At 49.8% G+C, this 16,866-nt stretch overlaps 1 non-coding gene and 1 pseudogene across 1 annotated transcript; both read right to left on the bottom strand.

Annotated features, from left to right (window-relative positions):
* Positions 1-713: 713 nt before the first annotated feature.
* On the bottom strand, positions 714-11,492 carry LOC103668053. The gene is made up of 4 exons (XR_005833282.1): positions 11,368-11,492; positions 11,208-11,268; positions 3,970-4,029; positions 714-761 (listed from the first exon to the last, which is right to left on the bottom strand). It is a non-coding gene; the product is annotated as an ANTXR like (transcript).
* LOC121101337 lies at positions 10,722-10,812 on the bottom strand (annotated as a pseudogene).
* Positions 11,493-16,866: the final 5,374 nt, after the last annotated feature.

Genomic DNA, 16,866 nt, shown 5'->3' with positions numbered 1-16,866 from the left:
CCCAGCTGCCTGTCTGCGTAACCTACTTGCTCCGGCCCATAGCACCACGTCCCCCTCTCTTGCCTCCAGTAGAGGCAATCTGGAAAGCCCAGGAGGAAGGCTGCAGTCCCACCTCAGCACTCACACAGTTCAGGCTGGTGGCTTTTAAGTTCTCCTCAATGAAGGTGATGCCATTGTTCAGGCTGTATTCAATGATGACCACCCTGAAGCACAGAAAGGTCATATGGTGACAACCAGTCTTGATTCGTATAGTTCTTGTACTCTGTTCAAACCATAGCCCACAGCTCTCCTCATTGCAATGACTTTGGTCATCACATATTGGGGCCACCAGTGAGCACACAGCATGGGTAAGGGAGGCTCACAATTATCACTTGAGGTCAACCTTCACAGTGAAGAATGACCAGGCATGAGGAGTCCTGCATGGAGTCAGAATGCCCTCGTGGCCATGGGCTAAGTTTCCACAGAAGGCAGTTTGGTGTCACCATCCTGACTCTTCTCTATTTAGAGCATGTTGGCTTAGCTCTGAAAGGCTGACTGAGCATCTCAGGGAACCACCAATAAAAACAGTTATGAAGGATGCCCTGAGCATTCTGAAACAGACACGTGGTGCACCAGCAGAAGTAGCATCCTACATTCTGTAAACCTCATGGTGACAAAAATGGCCACATGGCTGCTGACATGAGGTACTTACTTTCCTGGCTTCTTAAAGATATGTCCTGGGCAAACTAAAGATTCATCATCCTTAAATATGGGTTTTTTATCTAAGAGAAAATCACAATACAATAATGTCAATGGCAAGTCCATTCATCCATCTCTTCCTATCTGCTGGCCCCTAACAAGCAGAGTTAACACTTTGAAAGACACCAACTTCTCTTCTCTGCCTTCCTCTGAGCCCCTACTGTGCACCAGGCCTCTAGAATGCTCTGGTTGGAATGCAAAGAGCAGGCTGAGTCCCAGTTCCCAAGGGCCTTACATTTGAGGGACTGGAGGGAGACAGACATTGAAATAACTAACAAGGAACAAAATAAATGCAGACAGTGAAAAGCGCTGAGACAACGAGAAGCAAGGGGAGGACAGAGAGTGGAAGGGAAAAGATACAGCTTAGCAATGGGGGACCTATCCTGTCCTTAAGAGATACCATTTCCTTTTAGAGAAACAAAAATATGCATACTGCAGTGACTTCACTGATGTGATGGCTGGGATTTGCTTCAAAGTAATCCACAGTGATGGCATCAATAACCAGATTGTACAGTGTTGATAATTATTGGAAGTAGATGAAGCTGTGTCAAGTTTATTATACAATTTTTGCTACTTTTCTTTATTGTTGAAAATTTCCATCACAAATAAAGTCTCTTTGAGGAGAGGATCCGAGAGCTGAAACCAGGTGAGGGGAGAGCCAGGGAAAGATCCAAGGAAAGAATGCCTGGCCTGCAGGAGCAGTGTGGGCCAAGGGCCTGGGGCATAACTAGCTGAGCTTGTTGAGAAGAGAAGTGAACGAGGAGAGGTGGGCAAGACACTGTGGGCCCTGGGAAGGGGTTTGGTTTTTATTCTAAGATGATGAATCTGACAAGGGGCTGGCCAGATCCAGATAGGATTTGGACATTGAGGCAACAGTGGACTGGATGTGGAGTGAAAGCAAAGAGGAACCACAGTTGACAGCAGGGTTTGGTCACAATGACTGGGTGGATGGTGGTGCCATTTAGTGAGGTAGTGAAGCCTGAGGAAGGAAGAGGGGCTCTCTTTGTCTGTTTTGTTTTGTATTGTTTTGTGTGAGATCCTAGGAGTTGGCACTCAAGAGGCTCAGGACAGTTCTGTCCCTTGCAGCTGTGGCACCCTCTCTCTCCTGAGACCAAACTCTTTTCATACCCCTAACTTTGGTCACAGGCCAGGACTATTCCCTACAGAATGGTTCATTTCCATGTGGACCAGCCCTGGCCCTAACTCAACTGTCACATTAGCTATGAGCTCCTGAAATGTCTGAACCCTCCACTGGGTTGATAATGAAAGCTAACCACCACATATGCTTTCGGGAATGGCAGTTGTGTCTGAGAGGTAGGATGGCTGGTGTTAATGGGGGAAAAGAATCCCTAAGAAATGCAATTTACTTTCCAGGAGGGTGTTCACAGTCCAGAGCAGAGAGGAACTGATGGCAGGCAGCCAGCACACTGAGGGCCCAGAAGCTTGCTAAGTGGAAAGGAGTTTTCAAACCACTATTGACTCATTAAACTGAATACTCATCTATCTATCTATCTATCTATCTATCTATCTATCTATCTATCTATCTATCATCTATCTGAGTATAAAATTTCTTAAAACATAAAAACATTACACACTAAAGACAGAAAATATAAAGCACATAGCAACACCAGTTTTAAAATTTTCTATATGTTTCTCTGTATTTTCTAAAATGTTTTTCCAGACATTGAAATCTAAGGAAAACATAATTAGAAAAAAAGGAATCACTCCTCACGTCAGAGGTCTTGGCAATAAAAAGAAAATCCTGCTAGGCCACTTGCGACCAGCCACAGAATGCATGCAGAGTGGCCGTCAGCTGAAATGCACAGGAGCATGTGTTGGAGTGTCCCATGGGAGGCCCTGCACCAGTCTACACTGAGGACAAACCCTGGCGATCTCCAGGGTGCAAACCGGTACAGTCACAGGCCACAGAGGAAGGATCTGAGCACATTTCCTAGGAGACAGGTTGTGTCCAGCGCTCTTTAGGAATGTCATCTCAGCAAGGCAAGGCCCAGATGAGGCCATCGGATCACCTCTGTCTGCTTTCCAGCTCTTCCTACACCAGCTCCTGGCTTTGGGCAAACTCATTACTATCCCTCTGCCTCATTCAAGAGCTATACTAAGAAATAACAATAGGTCTATTCTGAGAATTTTGGGACATGACATAGGCAAGGCCTTTAGCACATTACCTGGTATAGTAAGTGCTCCATGAACATTGTTCTCCATCTAAGGCCTTCCTCACTCCCTAAGCCACTCCTGAGGAAGTACTGAGCAGGGAAAATCTGATCCCCCGAGGCCATCTACACACTGCAGATGTGGGAATGTGGCCATAGCAGTGCCCTGTCCTGTTCTGTGTGCCCACAGAGAAGAAGGACAGAGGCTAGAGATGCCCTGGGGGAGAGGATTTGCTATGGATTGACCAGATGGCCCTGGAAGAAGACGTCACTGACCGTAATTTAATCAGGTCAAATGACTGCATCAGGGGACTAACTGGGAGAGCTGAGGAGGACACAGAAAGTCCTCCTGTCCCCCAGATCCCTGGGGAGGATCACATCCACCTCAGCACTGAGGGCACATCTGCTTGCCCACCTGTGTGCTTCCTCAGGCCACTCAGCCATATGGAGGTACACCTGAGCCTGAGTGTTTCCCAAAAATTGCCTTACATAGGCAATATGGCTTAGTTAGCTCAGCTACCATATTGGCTCCATTTTATGATAGAGGAAAGAGAGGCCTAGAACAGAATCCTCATTTGTTGAAGGCCACACATGTAAAGTGTGCCTGTGCCAGGATTCCAGGGCCTACGGCCTGGCAGCTGGCACCCTCTCCCCATCCCAGGTGCACATACCCTTCCAGGAAGCTAGTGCACCTGGCCCAGACTCAGGGCCCCAGGGCAGCCCCAGGACTGCCTCTGTGTCTACCAGCAGTCTCCACAGATTCAGGACAAGGTAAATGAGTGCTGAGTCAAGGGAGGGGGAATGCAGTTCTGGGGCACATGCAGCACCCAGAGCCATTCTCAGTAGGGGTAAAGCCCTGCTCCAAGAGGCTCTGTTGCTTAAGGGGTTGATGACTTCTCAGCTTCCCAGCCGGGTTCCTCTGTCCCCTTGTACACATGGATCTATCCTCACAGTGTCCAAAGTGCATGGTCAGCAAGGGCTTTGAAGGCCTGGCTGGCTTAGGGGAAGGCAGCCTGAGATGGGTAACTTGTCACTTGGAGGCACAAAGGCGATTACTTACCATAGACACTGTTGTCTTCCAACTTGTATCTGCAAACAATTTCATCCTCCGTGTATAGATCTAAGGCAGTATCATAAAAAGTCACAGCATATTCTTCTGCAAAGGCAACATTCAAAGGTCTGTGTGAGGCAGCGCTGAGGGCTGCCTTCCCTCTGATCTGCTAGTTATAGCAGGTCACTCCAAAACCCCATTCCCAGGGACTCCTTCTGAGGAAAGCAACTATGTTGAAACCAACATGTGTGACACCCCAGGGCCAGATCCTTACCCGGTGTCACTGTGGGTCCACTCTGAGTGCTGAGGGGACTTGAGCACTCAGGGAGCCCCTCACCTCCATCCCCGACCCGTGAAGCCCATGAAGGCATCCAGCCCATTCCTCCATGGGGGCAATGCCAGTCCTGGGTTTCTGACCCTGAAATGCCCAAGTACTCCCTGAGGGGTGCAGGTGGTGGTATCCATGGGGTCTTCCACATGAATGAGAGAAGAGCCAGGACCGCAAAGCTGGAGATAGCCCTGTCCCATGCCTGAGCTGGTTGTCCAGGCCTGGTGCTTGTGTGACTTTCTGACACTTGGGATTTCCTCCTCCTGCCTGTCTTTCTCTGTGCCTATGCCAGGCTAGAGACCCCAGGAGCAGGATCTGGAATCGGGTGAAGCAGGCAAAAAGCCCAGGACCCTGCGCAGAAGAATCCCCCAGGGGAAGAGAAGTCCTGTCTTAGCTGTGGTTCTGGAAGTCTGGAGAAAATTGCTTTTCCCCTGCCTCCTCCTGAGGCTTCACAGACTACAACGAACACACCTGGGGTTCAGCAAATACCTCCTCTCTCAGTGTGGAAACACTGATATGCTAAGGTGCAGGTCTAGGCCCTAGACCTTCACCAGGGTACTGTGCTCCCCTGGTGCTTCCTGGTGCTGGAAGTACACACCAGGGAGTAGAGAGGACAGCTAGTAGATAAGATCTGTAAGGATTTAGCCAGGATAACATGCAGGTCTTCAGCTACAAGCCCAAGGTCATTAGCATCCACCACTGCACATTTCCCAGCATGGGTCATTCCAAATCCTAAAGCTTGATTTGCCTTAGGTCATTGAACTAATGGAATAACTTCTTAAAATTTCAGTGCAACCTTGGATATGGGTATCCTGATTTCTCCTACTTCAGGTCTTCCTGCATCTCCCACTGATTGAGGGAAAGTTTGCAAATTCTCTGCTTTAAAGAAAATAGATCTTTGCTCTGTAGCTTTTGCAGGCCTGCTGACATGGTATGTTTGTCTTTCAAGTATTTTCTAAAAATGGGAGTCAACATTGAAAGTCTACATATTTTCTCTAAAAATCCAGATTCCTAGCTTTCTTGGAAAATGAGAACACCTGGCTGGCATCAGTGGGTTCGTATTTCTGCATGAAAACCACTGGCTTAGCCAGGGGCCCCTGTCTTGCTCACAAGGGTGCACCTCCCCCTGGCAAGTGGCTGCCTTCTCTCCATCACACTGTAGCAAATCATCCTTGGCTTGCCCTGACCCATTATTCCAGCTCATGGTACCTGCCTGGCCTCTGAATGCTGCCAATGGCAGGAGCTCTGCCTCAGAAGAGCGTGCACCACATGGAAGCAAGAGGAGAGTACTGAGAAGTTGATAGAGGGCAGGAAAGGCTGGCTGATGGCCTGTGCCAAGAAATCTGCACGTAGTCTACTCCAGGTAGGCTCTCTGTCCCTAAGGAGAACATTCTTCCCGCACACAGCAGCCAAAACCACAATGCTGCTTTGAACCCAGCTGTGCCAGACTGCCTGCTCACTGCTCACCCTTCCCACCATGACACAGGGCTCCGTGACTGGCCTGGAACAAGCACTTAGGCTTGTCTCCTGTGAACCCTTTGCCAGTGCAGCTAGGACCACCCTGAGCGGAGCTGCCACTGCTCAGTCACATGGAAGTGTCATTTCCACTTGACATTCCAGGATTCTTTATTGCAAATGAGTATTTCCTTGCAAGACAGAACTGTAAACTCATAACCCACACTGTTATTAGATACAGGCAGAGAGGGGGGAAATTCAGCTGCCTGCATGTGCGGAGATCAGGCTCCAGAAGAGTCCAAAACAGCGAGTAGAGTCTTCCTGACACTAGCAAACAGGCAGAAGGAACCAGAACTGGGCAAATCTGTGCCAGGCCAAGGCATGTAACACCCGTGTTCATGCAAAATGACACTCCCCACTAACTGAGCATATACTATGGGCCGATCTACACTTTCCTTCACCTCCCAACACGTGTGAGCTAGGCATTATTCCCCAGGTTACAGAGAGGGAAGCTGAGGCGAAGAGAGGGCAGGTGGCTTTCCCCGGAGCCCCGGCAGGTACAGGGCTAGAACCTGACCTCATGTGCCCAATCCAGGTCTCACTTCTGTCCCCTCCACTCTTCATGAGTTCTGACTAACTATCCTGCAGCTCCTCCAGGGATGAGCACTTTCTGATACTCGATATGTGTCTACAGCTTCACAGGCTGTGAGTCCAGAGCTAGAGTGCCCTCAGATGGAACCTGGCCAGTGGCAGACTCATGGCGAAGGGTGGACTCACCTTCCTTGGGCAAGTATGCGACAGGAGAGGGAGGGTGGCCTCTGAGGGCAGGGCTGCCTGACAGCCCAGGACCTCACAGGGCCTGCATCCCTCGAGAATCTTGCACACTGTCCCTCAGCCCAGACTCTCCCCTTCCCATGAGGTGCGCACCACAGCCCTCGGGACCCTCCTCAGTCATCACTACACCTACGCAGCAGTGCCATCTGTGTCCCCAGGCACTGCTGCTCTCAGAGGATCCTGTCGCTCTAGCAAGACTCAGTACGTGGAAAGAAGGGGATGAGATTTTTGAGCAGAAGAGTCATGGAGTTAAAGGATTTTGCTCTGTCCAGTAGCTGCTACTTCTGCTCCAACACCCCTCACCCAATTCCTCCAACAGTAACAAACACAGGAAGAACATGAAGCCCAGGACAGACTAGCATCGGCTTGTGGGAGCTGCATTTCCTACATAGGGGGCCATTGCATTGCAGTGGTCAGCGGGCACGAGCATCCACAGCCCCTGGCAGGGAGACTGGTCTTCTGGATAGAGGGCTTTCCTTCTGGAGCAGAAGTTGTACAGGGCCTCCCAGGGCTCCCGAGAGAGGACCTGGAAAGGCGGGCAGCTCCCCCAGAAGGCCAGGAGGAAGCCGAGCAGTGAGGAAGGGCAACCCACTGACCATGAGACCGACACGGGCACATGAGTGGAAGTGACCGCCCTGGGGAGGGTGGGGCTCTGGGAACAGCACCCGCTGCTCGACACAGGCTCCTTGGGAGAAATTCGACTCTACTGACCAACGTTTAACCTGTGCGTCCTCTTCATGCTGCAATTCTGTGTCTGGGATTGACCCAGGGAATCCTGCCCCATGCCCACAGACAGTGAGCCTCACACTGTTCACAGCCTGCTGTAGCCACATGTTAGGGACAACCAGAATAGCGACCAGGGAACTACTGAAAGAAATGTCCTCCATCTGTGAATGGAATTTGTGCAGATGGCTGGAAAATGTTATGTACTGCATGATCCCATTAATGTGAAAACATCCTGTAAGAGCATATTTAGATAGCCATGTATATACATAAGATGAACTGTCTGTGGTAGGATGGGACGAAAGGGGAACTTGATCATCTTAGAGGGACAGCAGCTACCCACGCTGGTGGCAAATGTGTCTCTGGTCTGTTCCCTGGGTCCTGCCTTCCCCCTCTGGGTCCTCCTGCCCCACACAGCCTGCCCTGCCCTCTGCACACAGTGAGTCTCCTGGCCACCCTGAAGGACCTGCCCACCCGATCTCTGAGGAAAGCCCTCCTCTGCCCTGGGTCCTACTATGTGCCACCATGGATGTGTCCTGTTGTTGGGCTTCTCATAGACGCTCGCTCTGGGCCAGTCACAGACCGGAAAAAGAATGACGAGGTGCCCCCTCCAGCCTTCCTCCCTGACACAAAAATCCAAGTCCACCCAGCGCACATACAGGAAGGGTGAATCTCCAAGCCACTGTGCCGAGAGTACTGGACCAAGCACGATGTTCAAACACAATGTTCATACCACATGAGTCCTAGAACTAGCCTATGGGGGAAAAACTGAGAAGAGTAGCTGCCTTCACGGGGTGGGGGCAAGGATGGTCTGGCAAGTGATCTGAGGGGATTTTCTGGGATCAATGGTAAACTCTGTGTCTTCCTGGGGTGTGCATTTACCAGAAGTCATCAAATGATACACTAAAGTTTGCTGTAATTTGAAAAGAGAACTCTTAAAAATACTGGCATAAGTAGTGAAAGATATGCAGAATGATGGGTTTTGGGGGTGAGGTAGCCTGATGCCTGAAACTGGTCTGAAACACATAAAGAAATAAGATGCACTGTGTCTGGATGTATGTGTGGGTGTATGTGGGTGTGTTTGTGAGAGAGAGAGAGGGAGAGAGGGAGAGAGAGTACTAGATAGATAAAATGATAAAGAAATATGATCAGATATCAAATATTAACTACAAAGTCCAGGTAGTGGAGACAGGGCTGTTCATTGTACAGTTGTTTCCACTTTGCTGTAGGTTTGGAAATTTCCTCCACAAAAGGCCAGGAAAATATCAAAGAACCGAATGGTAAAAATAAACCATGACACGGCCAAGTTGAAGTCACGGCACGTACGAAGTGACAAGTGACTAATGAGAGGGACAGACCAAGGGCTGTGGGAATTCAGAGAGGCCAGTGAACCAGGGAAGGGGCAAAGGTGAGACTCCTGGGAGTGAGGCCTCAAAAGCGGCAGGCTGGGTAGTAAGGAGGGCACGTATTGCATGGTGCACTGGGTGTTATACACAACTAATGAATCATCGAACTTTACATCGGAAACCAGGGAGGTACTGTATGGTGACTAACATAATATAATAAAAAATCATTTAAAAAAAAGGGGGGGGCGGGCTGGACTCTGGAAAGCAGAGGGAGGGGCTTGCAGGAAGCCCAATGCCCACCCCTCCAGCTTTAGAGCTGAGGGAAGACCTGGCTGGCCTGTTGGGGGCCAGGGTCCTCACACTCCCAGACCTGGCTGGGCTTCAGGAACGGGCCTGCTCAGTGCCCCCGGGCCCTGTGCAGAGGACGGCAGCCTGAGCCTCAGAGGTGAAGAGGCTGAGGTCTCACGCTCACCCCTGCCTGCTTTTCCAGGGGCTCTGGCCCTCGGATTTATTCACCAGACAAAGAGCAGACACTCACACAAGTCACACGGACACCACACTCAGTCACACTAACACAGGGCCCGAGGGCACTGAGCGGACGATGGGCTGGAGCCCAGGCCTAGAGGCAGGAAGGCCAGCAGAGGCCTCTGCCTCACCCTGGAGAGCACCCCTAGAGGCTGAAGAGGCCCAGTGTCTCATGCTCATCCCCTATGTGCTTCCCAAAGCTCTTGAGCCACTGATTTATTTCGAATGACAGCCTGATGAAATGCTTCCTTCTATTTCATTTGGGGTCCTGGTTCCTGCCTTGAGCTTGGCCTCCAAGTGACTGGCACATTGTGGCAGCTTCCTCAAGAGGGCAACCATTGAAAAGGTCAGAGCAGGAAATGCTGAGTTAAGCTGTCAGCGGGTGTGTGGCAGGCACCTGTAATCCTGGCCTGGCCACTGTGGCTGGGGGGGGGGGGGGACGATGACTGACATTTGCACCTGCAGTATGACATGTGGCTGCGACACCATGGCCTATGTGTGTCCAGGGGACATAATCAGAGAAATGAAGCTATCAGGTCGGTTGCATGGCTCAGTGCTTTAAACCAGAGGCAGGACAAGAGCCTACTTGTGTGGGCATCTCTTGCCCACCTCCAACCTTGCACTGCAGTCTGTGCAAAAGACAGGAGGAATCAGAGCTGCTGCCCTCAGCTGGTTCAGCTGGACATGCTTTCATCCTGTATGATGTCACCACGCCCTCTACACATGGCCTCTGCAATGGGGCCAGGGGCGCCATGATAATGGGACTATTAGTACCACTACTCCTGCTTAGGGCTGACCAGCTTCTAGATCCTCTGCCAGTCCCTGTAAAATCCTCCGGCCTTACCTCTCACATATGCTAGGGGGTGTTGTCATTTCTACTTCTTGGAGACAGAAGGGGAGCTCACAGATGTTCGCTAGTTTGGTCCAGGTTGCATGTCCATGGGCAGCACAGCCAGATGTGAACACAGTTCTGTCTGACCCCATGGTCTGTTGCACTATGGCCCTACAGTCAAGGGCCCAGAGGCCAGATGCAGCCTCTGGGTCTGCATCTGGCTGGATCCAGCTGTTAGTGGTGGAAGAAATGTGCTTATCTATCCACCTCGCTGTACCAATCCCCGTGATGAGACAGAGAAGCCAGCACACACAGAGCCCATTAGAGAGAGGGGGCTTCTGTCACAAAACTCACTGCATAGGACGTCCTCTCCACACCGACACAGGGACCCCTGGAGGGGGAGAGGGCACCCTTGAGAAGTTCCAGATGTCAGGGAGAGGAGTTGCCCATATAACCATTGGATGGGATATTAGCTGTATTTGTATGGACACCTTTTATCTGGCTATGTTCCCAGCATGACGCTGGCCATTGACCTGTGTCCAATTCTTTAGTCATCCATTGACATTATCATGTTTCTCTTCTGCACATTGCTGATGTGGTAAGTTACACTGATATTTTAAATACTGAATCAGACTTGTATTTTAGGGGTGGTCCCTAATTAGTCCTGATGTACTGTTCTTTTTATATGTTCTCGGATTTCATTTTACAGTGTTCTGTTGAAGGTTTTTAAATAAAGTTTTTTCTTGTTATGTTTTCAACTTTTGGTCTTGATACTACACTTGATCTTAGCCAAAAGGCCGAGAAGCGATCAACTTTTGGTCTTGAGATTTAAAAAGTAATGACACTGATTTTATTGCGGTAATCATTTCACGATATATGCATGTCAAGTCATTATGTTGAATACTTTAAACTTATACACAGGTGTATATCAATTATATCTCCATAATAATGGGGAAAAGTCATTAAGAACATCATCACACCACAACCCTTGCTTGACATGCACACTCCTGTCAATCATAGCTGTATTTACATATGCACATTCATAGGCCCAACATGTTTCTGTACAACCATGTTACATGCACACACCACACTCTGAGACACTCACACACTACACACATACCAGATGTTCACAAACCTCACATCACACACACAGACACACACACACACACCACGTTCTGTCTAGAACAGTGACTACAGCTCTTACCTCCTACACAGACAAAATAACTCTCCCCGGCCATGACTTCATGACAGGAATTTACCACCAGCTAGAATAGAGAGAGGGGTGACAGGTCAGGGATAGTGAATTGGGGGGGGCATGGTGAGAAGCCGCCCCATTCCCCTTCTCACGTTTAGCCGACACTCACCAAGTTAGTAATGTCTTCCAGGGACTTGAATCCATTGTCTATGCCATACATTTGATCCTTTCTTTCTACAATGTCATTCAGCTGCAAGAGAGAAGAGGTGTCTTGGGGCCATGGCCAGGGGTTAAGGACACAGAAATCCCCATCCCAGGAGATAGTCTCTTCCCTCATGCTATGTTAGACTCCAAGGGCCAGGCCCCAGTATCAGCCAGCAGCCCACCCTTAGGGAAGGGAAAGGCCTTCCACCTGCACCTCTGCTGGCAGGTTTTACAAACTCGTCATTCATTTCTGCAGCGGCTATCTGCTGTGCAGACACTACAGGTGGGTTACAGGAGCATCCTTAGGAAAGCTGCCTGTGAACGCTTTCCACATCTAAGCTCACAGGTGGTACCTGTTACCTGTTCAGAATTACCTGGTCTTTTCTATAGTCTTTTACACCCACGCAATAAACTTTGGCGCCCATATCTCGAGCCTTCTCAGCCTAAGAGAGAGAATCCTTTGAGTATAAAGTACCAAATATATGGAACAAAATGCTGTTTACAATGGGTTGGACTCACTTCAGACTTAGTTTCCTGAAATGCCTTTGGTGTCAGTGGTCCTGTGGTCAGAGCAATAATCAGACTGGCAGCATTGTTGCCTGCAGGGGGAACAGGGAGTGACCCCATTGGTAAAGGCACATGAAAGTACTCTCTTTGCAGGCTGCTGGGGCTACAACACTGCTCCCCGTACCTCCTTCTCCAAGGGAGAAGTGCCCAGACCTCAGCACCTGCCATCACCAGCACCTGGAGGACTAGCAGGCCAGTTCTGAAGGGAGAAGAAGCTTTAGCCAGGATGTTAGATGAAGATGGTTCTGGGCAGAGCACAGCCTTCTCCAGTGCTGGAAACACAGTCACAGGGTGACATCAGCCAGAAGGAAGGAACTGAAGGGAAAGGAGCCAGGGCCAGAAATGTGATGGAGACAAAGTGTGGGCAGCAAGGGGGAAACCCAGCACTTTGTTCTGAAAACAGAATCTTGTCTGCTCTAGGTCCCCTGGCTTTTCTGTTTCCTTGTTCAGGCAGCCCAAGTATAGGTTGAGCACCTCACAGTTACCAAGAACCTAGAGGGTACATGCATGGCCCTATGTTGTTCTGAGACACATCACTGGGGGTGGTTTTCATCTTCACTGCACAGAGGAGGAACCCGTGGCCCAGAGAGGACAGCACCTTGCGCCAAGAGTCAGTGCAATGAGGGTCTGCACCAGACCTCCCTGAGGCCCAGACCTGGCTCTGTCCCCACACCTGCCCACAGTGAAGTCACCAGGCAGCTTACCTCCAGCATTTTCTTGTTCAATCTGCTCATTTGCCTGCAAAGAAATGAAGGAGTGTTGGGGGAGGGCAGTGAGAGGACCCAGGAATACTTTAACTACTCCATAAAACAGAAGTCCTCAGAGCTCTAGATTAAGTACCTTTTTAAATCCTTCATGCATATTTGTGGCTCCAGTAGGCTTTATATTCTTAAGTCTGCTAAGACTATTATGTATTTTGTTTCTAAAAGAAATCAGAAAAGAGGTTGAGGTATAATTTGGAGTTGATATTAAATGTTGCTCCTGTCCTGGAGTCACTGTGTAGTGTGTAGACCTACCTGGCTGGGACAGGACACATGTCAAGTAGCCTGATCATGACCTTCTGCCCTCTGTCCTTGATATTTACAGCCTTGCTCAGGCCTCCTCTGTCCCCCATCAGGTGAGCATAGGGTGGGAGATGATGCTTTGCTGGTCCCATGGGTACGGCTTGGCTTTCTTTGCACTTGTCACTGTCTCAGGCACACAGACCTGGGGGATGCCCAAGGCCCTGCCTTGACAATCCACGGTGAACATGGGGCATACTCATGAATCCCCACTCAGGATGTGACCCAGCTGCTACTGGGTCCCCCAGGAAGGCACACTACCCTCCAACAGGTAAGGCTGAGTTTGGAAAAAGTCATCCTGCTGATTGATACTCCTGCCCTGTCCCATCCTTCCCTGCCCCAGACCCCTGAGGTTGACTCGGTCCCCCAAGCTTCTTTCCCTTCTGGATTGGTGCTAAAGGAAGTAGCAAGCTGCTTCATGATAGCACTAGGGATCCTGAAGAAAAAGGCCACAGGCTGGGGAATCGGCCCTGAGGGCTGTCCGTGCAGGTGGATGAGCAGGGATCCCCTGGCTGCCACGAGTGTGTGGCCAGACAGCTGCTGTGAAGGCAGATTTCAAAGGTGGGACTGGGACACAGGAGGGACTGGGGGTTTAGGCTCAGGCCAATCCCATGAGATGAGCGGAGCTGGCACAGCCAGACTAAGAAAGTGTGGACCCTGAGAAGGCTTCTCACTGTGGGGAGTGGAGATGTTGCTGTAAGGGGATACCTGAGAGCCCCAGGTCCAGCCCTGCCCAGTCCAGCCCTGCCCGGCCCAGCCCAGCCCAGGAAGTGAGGCCTGGGACCCATGGCCAGTTGAGGCCAAACCAGGCACTGTCTGTCCAGCAAAAGCACTTTCCTTCTTTTTGCCACATTTTGGAAAACTTTTGTTTTTTTTTTAACCCTCAATATGGGGGAACTCTCATCTCTTCCTAGTCTCTGGCCTAGGAGCCCCTTGGCCAGGGATATGCTTGCTTGTCCCAATGCCCCCAAGGAAGTGCTGCTTCTCCAGACCTACTCTTAGCTCTGAACTTGGAAGGAATAGAGGCTCCTATCACCCTCAGCTAGACTCCTCTTAAAATCTTACTCCCTCACAAAAACATAATTTCACATCATTTCTACTCCCCTGGGCACACTGCCACTCCTGAACCCTTGCTTGGGGACGACATCACTATGTTCACTCTCCAGAGATGGCTGGGAGGCCCTCCCTAAGCCCCCACATAGCTTCTCATATCTGGGACCCAAGCCTCCCACCTTGGAGAAGGCAGAGATTTTCCCCTCCCCAAAGAGCGGCTCTTCCACCAGAGCCCCCTGCCCAGCAGCCTTACTTCTCTCTGGCACCTGCCAGCGTTCCTCCCAATGGATTTGCTTCCTTCCATCTCCAACCCACTCAGGTCTCTCTGTGCTAAACATATAAACACACAAATGCACAAATCCATGCCTCCACTAGTGCTTGGAGCAGCCAGCCCACTCCCTGCTTGTCCTGGAGTCAGACATGAGAGTGCTGTCTCCATGCACTGACATCACCACTCTGTTGCTCCTGGCTTCTCTCCATGGTCCTGAATGGCAGCTCTGTGCTACAAATTCTGAGGCCCATTTCATCCTAAGGGTGCTCACCCTCTCTTTGGTGCTTCACCCTCTCTAAATTGGGTTTCAGTTATTTGTGTCCATGAGAATCTTAACCTCCATGATTTCCCATTCTCAGACTATTGGGCAAACTGCTGGGTCCACCATGGCTCACCTAGGAGGCAGGCATGTCATACTTCTTCAAGTGCCCTATCCCAGCCTTGTGTTCAGAACCCCACTCATGTGCTCCCTTGTGTCAGACCCACCAAGGGACCAAATCCCCTCCACTGAAAACACCAATACTTTGATGCTGCCCATCCCTTCCTCCCTGGGTCTGATTTGTCTCCCATCCACCCATCCTCTCACACTGGCCCAGGACATAGAGTGACACACAACACAGGTCACTGTTCATAAAGGACCAGCACATCTGCTCCATACAATCCTGGCAGTCCTCATACATAGCCCATTCTAAGAAAATTAAAGATCGTGGAGGGAAGAACTCAGGACAGCTGTAGTTCAGGGCTTAGAGGGGTGAAGATGGTCTAGCAGCATATAGTCTTCCAGTGTCAGTGCAGCCAGGGCTTAGAGAGGGCTAGGGAGCCAGACCTGGGAGTCAGGGTGCACAGTGAGTGGAACTCAAGCCAGCCCAGCCTGCACTCCATTGGCCTTCCCACTGTGGTTTCAGGGAACCCTTCAGTTTTCTGGCTCTCCCTGAGACCTGGCTTTTCATGTCTGCCACGGGGGATCAAATTAGTGCTTACCTGTCTGAGGTGAGCTTCATAAGGGTGTGGCCCTGTGTGGAGTATGTGATGAAGGACACCCGCGTTTTCAAGCTGGGGAGGAAGCACGTGCTTGTGAGAAGCCATCGACACAGGCCCAAAATGATGCCAATAAAGCTCAAACAAAACAAAACAAAACAAAACAAAACAAAACAAGGCTCACTGCAGCCAGTGAGGGGATCTATGTCAATTTCTACACTTCCCACTATAACTCTTCTGCTTTCCGGCCCATTTCCCAAATACTGGAGGTTCCCATCAATGTAGTGAAAAATATTGAGGCCTGTGAGATGTGTGGCCTCCTTAGAATAGAATGCCAAGATGGCATCCTGCTCCATTCTTATATTCTTAAAGAAAGCATTCCAAAACACACACACAGAGACATACACACATAGAGGCATATGCACAGTACATCACAAGGAGATAAACATCTTCACGTTCCTGCATGAGGGGCTTGTCCCTGGCCTCTCTTCTACTGTAACAGTCTTTGGACCTTCATTCCCTTCCCTCCTAACTCCTTCCTCACCTCCTTCTCTTGTCAAAGAAATTATTCTCTTTCTTATCAGGCATTTATATACACCCCTTCCTTTCCATCCTCTGGCTACTGTCTTCTGGTCTGTTGACGCTCAGTATCATTCAGATAAATTGTTACAATAGGTCCCTAGCTGAGCTCTTTATTTGCTCTTGGCTCTTGCTCCAACTCATTTTATCCACTTATTAACAGACTTCTTTTCCTGATGCACATCCTTGATCATGTGAGACCCTTGCTCAAGAATCCTATACCTCCCTATAGCTCCCAGTAGGAAATTCAAGCCCTGTGGCCCGGCATTAAGAGCCCCTATATTCTTGGCTCCAAGTTGACTTGTCCAGCCTCATCTCCCAGTCTTCTCCTGACTAAACCTACTCTATTGCCAAACAGACCATTCACTCCACAAGAAGTCTCCTTGATGCTTCCTGTTACCCTGTCTTCCCCCATTCTTCAAGGACTAGTTCAATTTTCCACATCTTTTAAGTAATTATTTTTGACTTTTTCTCTAGGAATTCTTGTTTTTTCCTTTATATTGCCATGCAAGACTTTTGTCTCTTTCTCTTGGCCATTGGTATCATTTAACCAGGTGTTCAGTTACTGGTCAGCATGCTTTAACTTCCTTTCCAAGCTGGTAAGGTTCTCAGAAGCAGACAGTGTCCCCTTTAATATGGTCTGACTCACAGGCAAGAGCCAGCAAAAGCTGCTGAGAACCAAGGGGACAATTTGACTTTTCTTCTTTCCTGCTTCAGAACACTATTGTGGGCACTGTGCTTCTAGCCTGAGGGACTCCCATGCCCACTGAAGCAAAGCAGCTGTGTATCTTCCTGGCAGAGAAAAACAACCTGCAGCATGGAGAGCCTTACTTTGGAAACTTCTTCACCACATCATCCACAAATATGTAAATGTCCTTCCAACTGTCGTTCACACTGTCTGACCTGAAAACAGAGACTTGAGTCAGAGGGATGAGGCATATACATTGGGTGGGAA

This window comes from Ursus maritimus, unplaced genomic scaffold (assembly GCF_017311325.1).
Source record: "Ursus maritimus isolate PB19 unplaced genomic scaffold, ASM1731132v1 scaffold_7, whole genome shotgun sequence".
NCBI lineage: Eukaryota > Metazoa > Chordata > Mammalia > Carnivora > Ursidae > Ursus > Ursus maritimus.
Note: the sequence above shows the minus strand (reverse complement) of the source record. Positions and strands in the feature narration are given on the sequence as shown.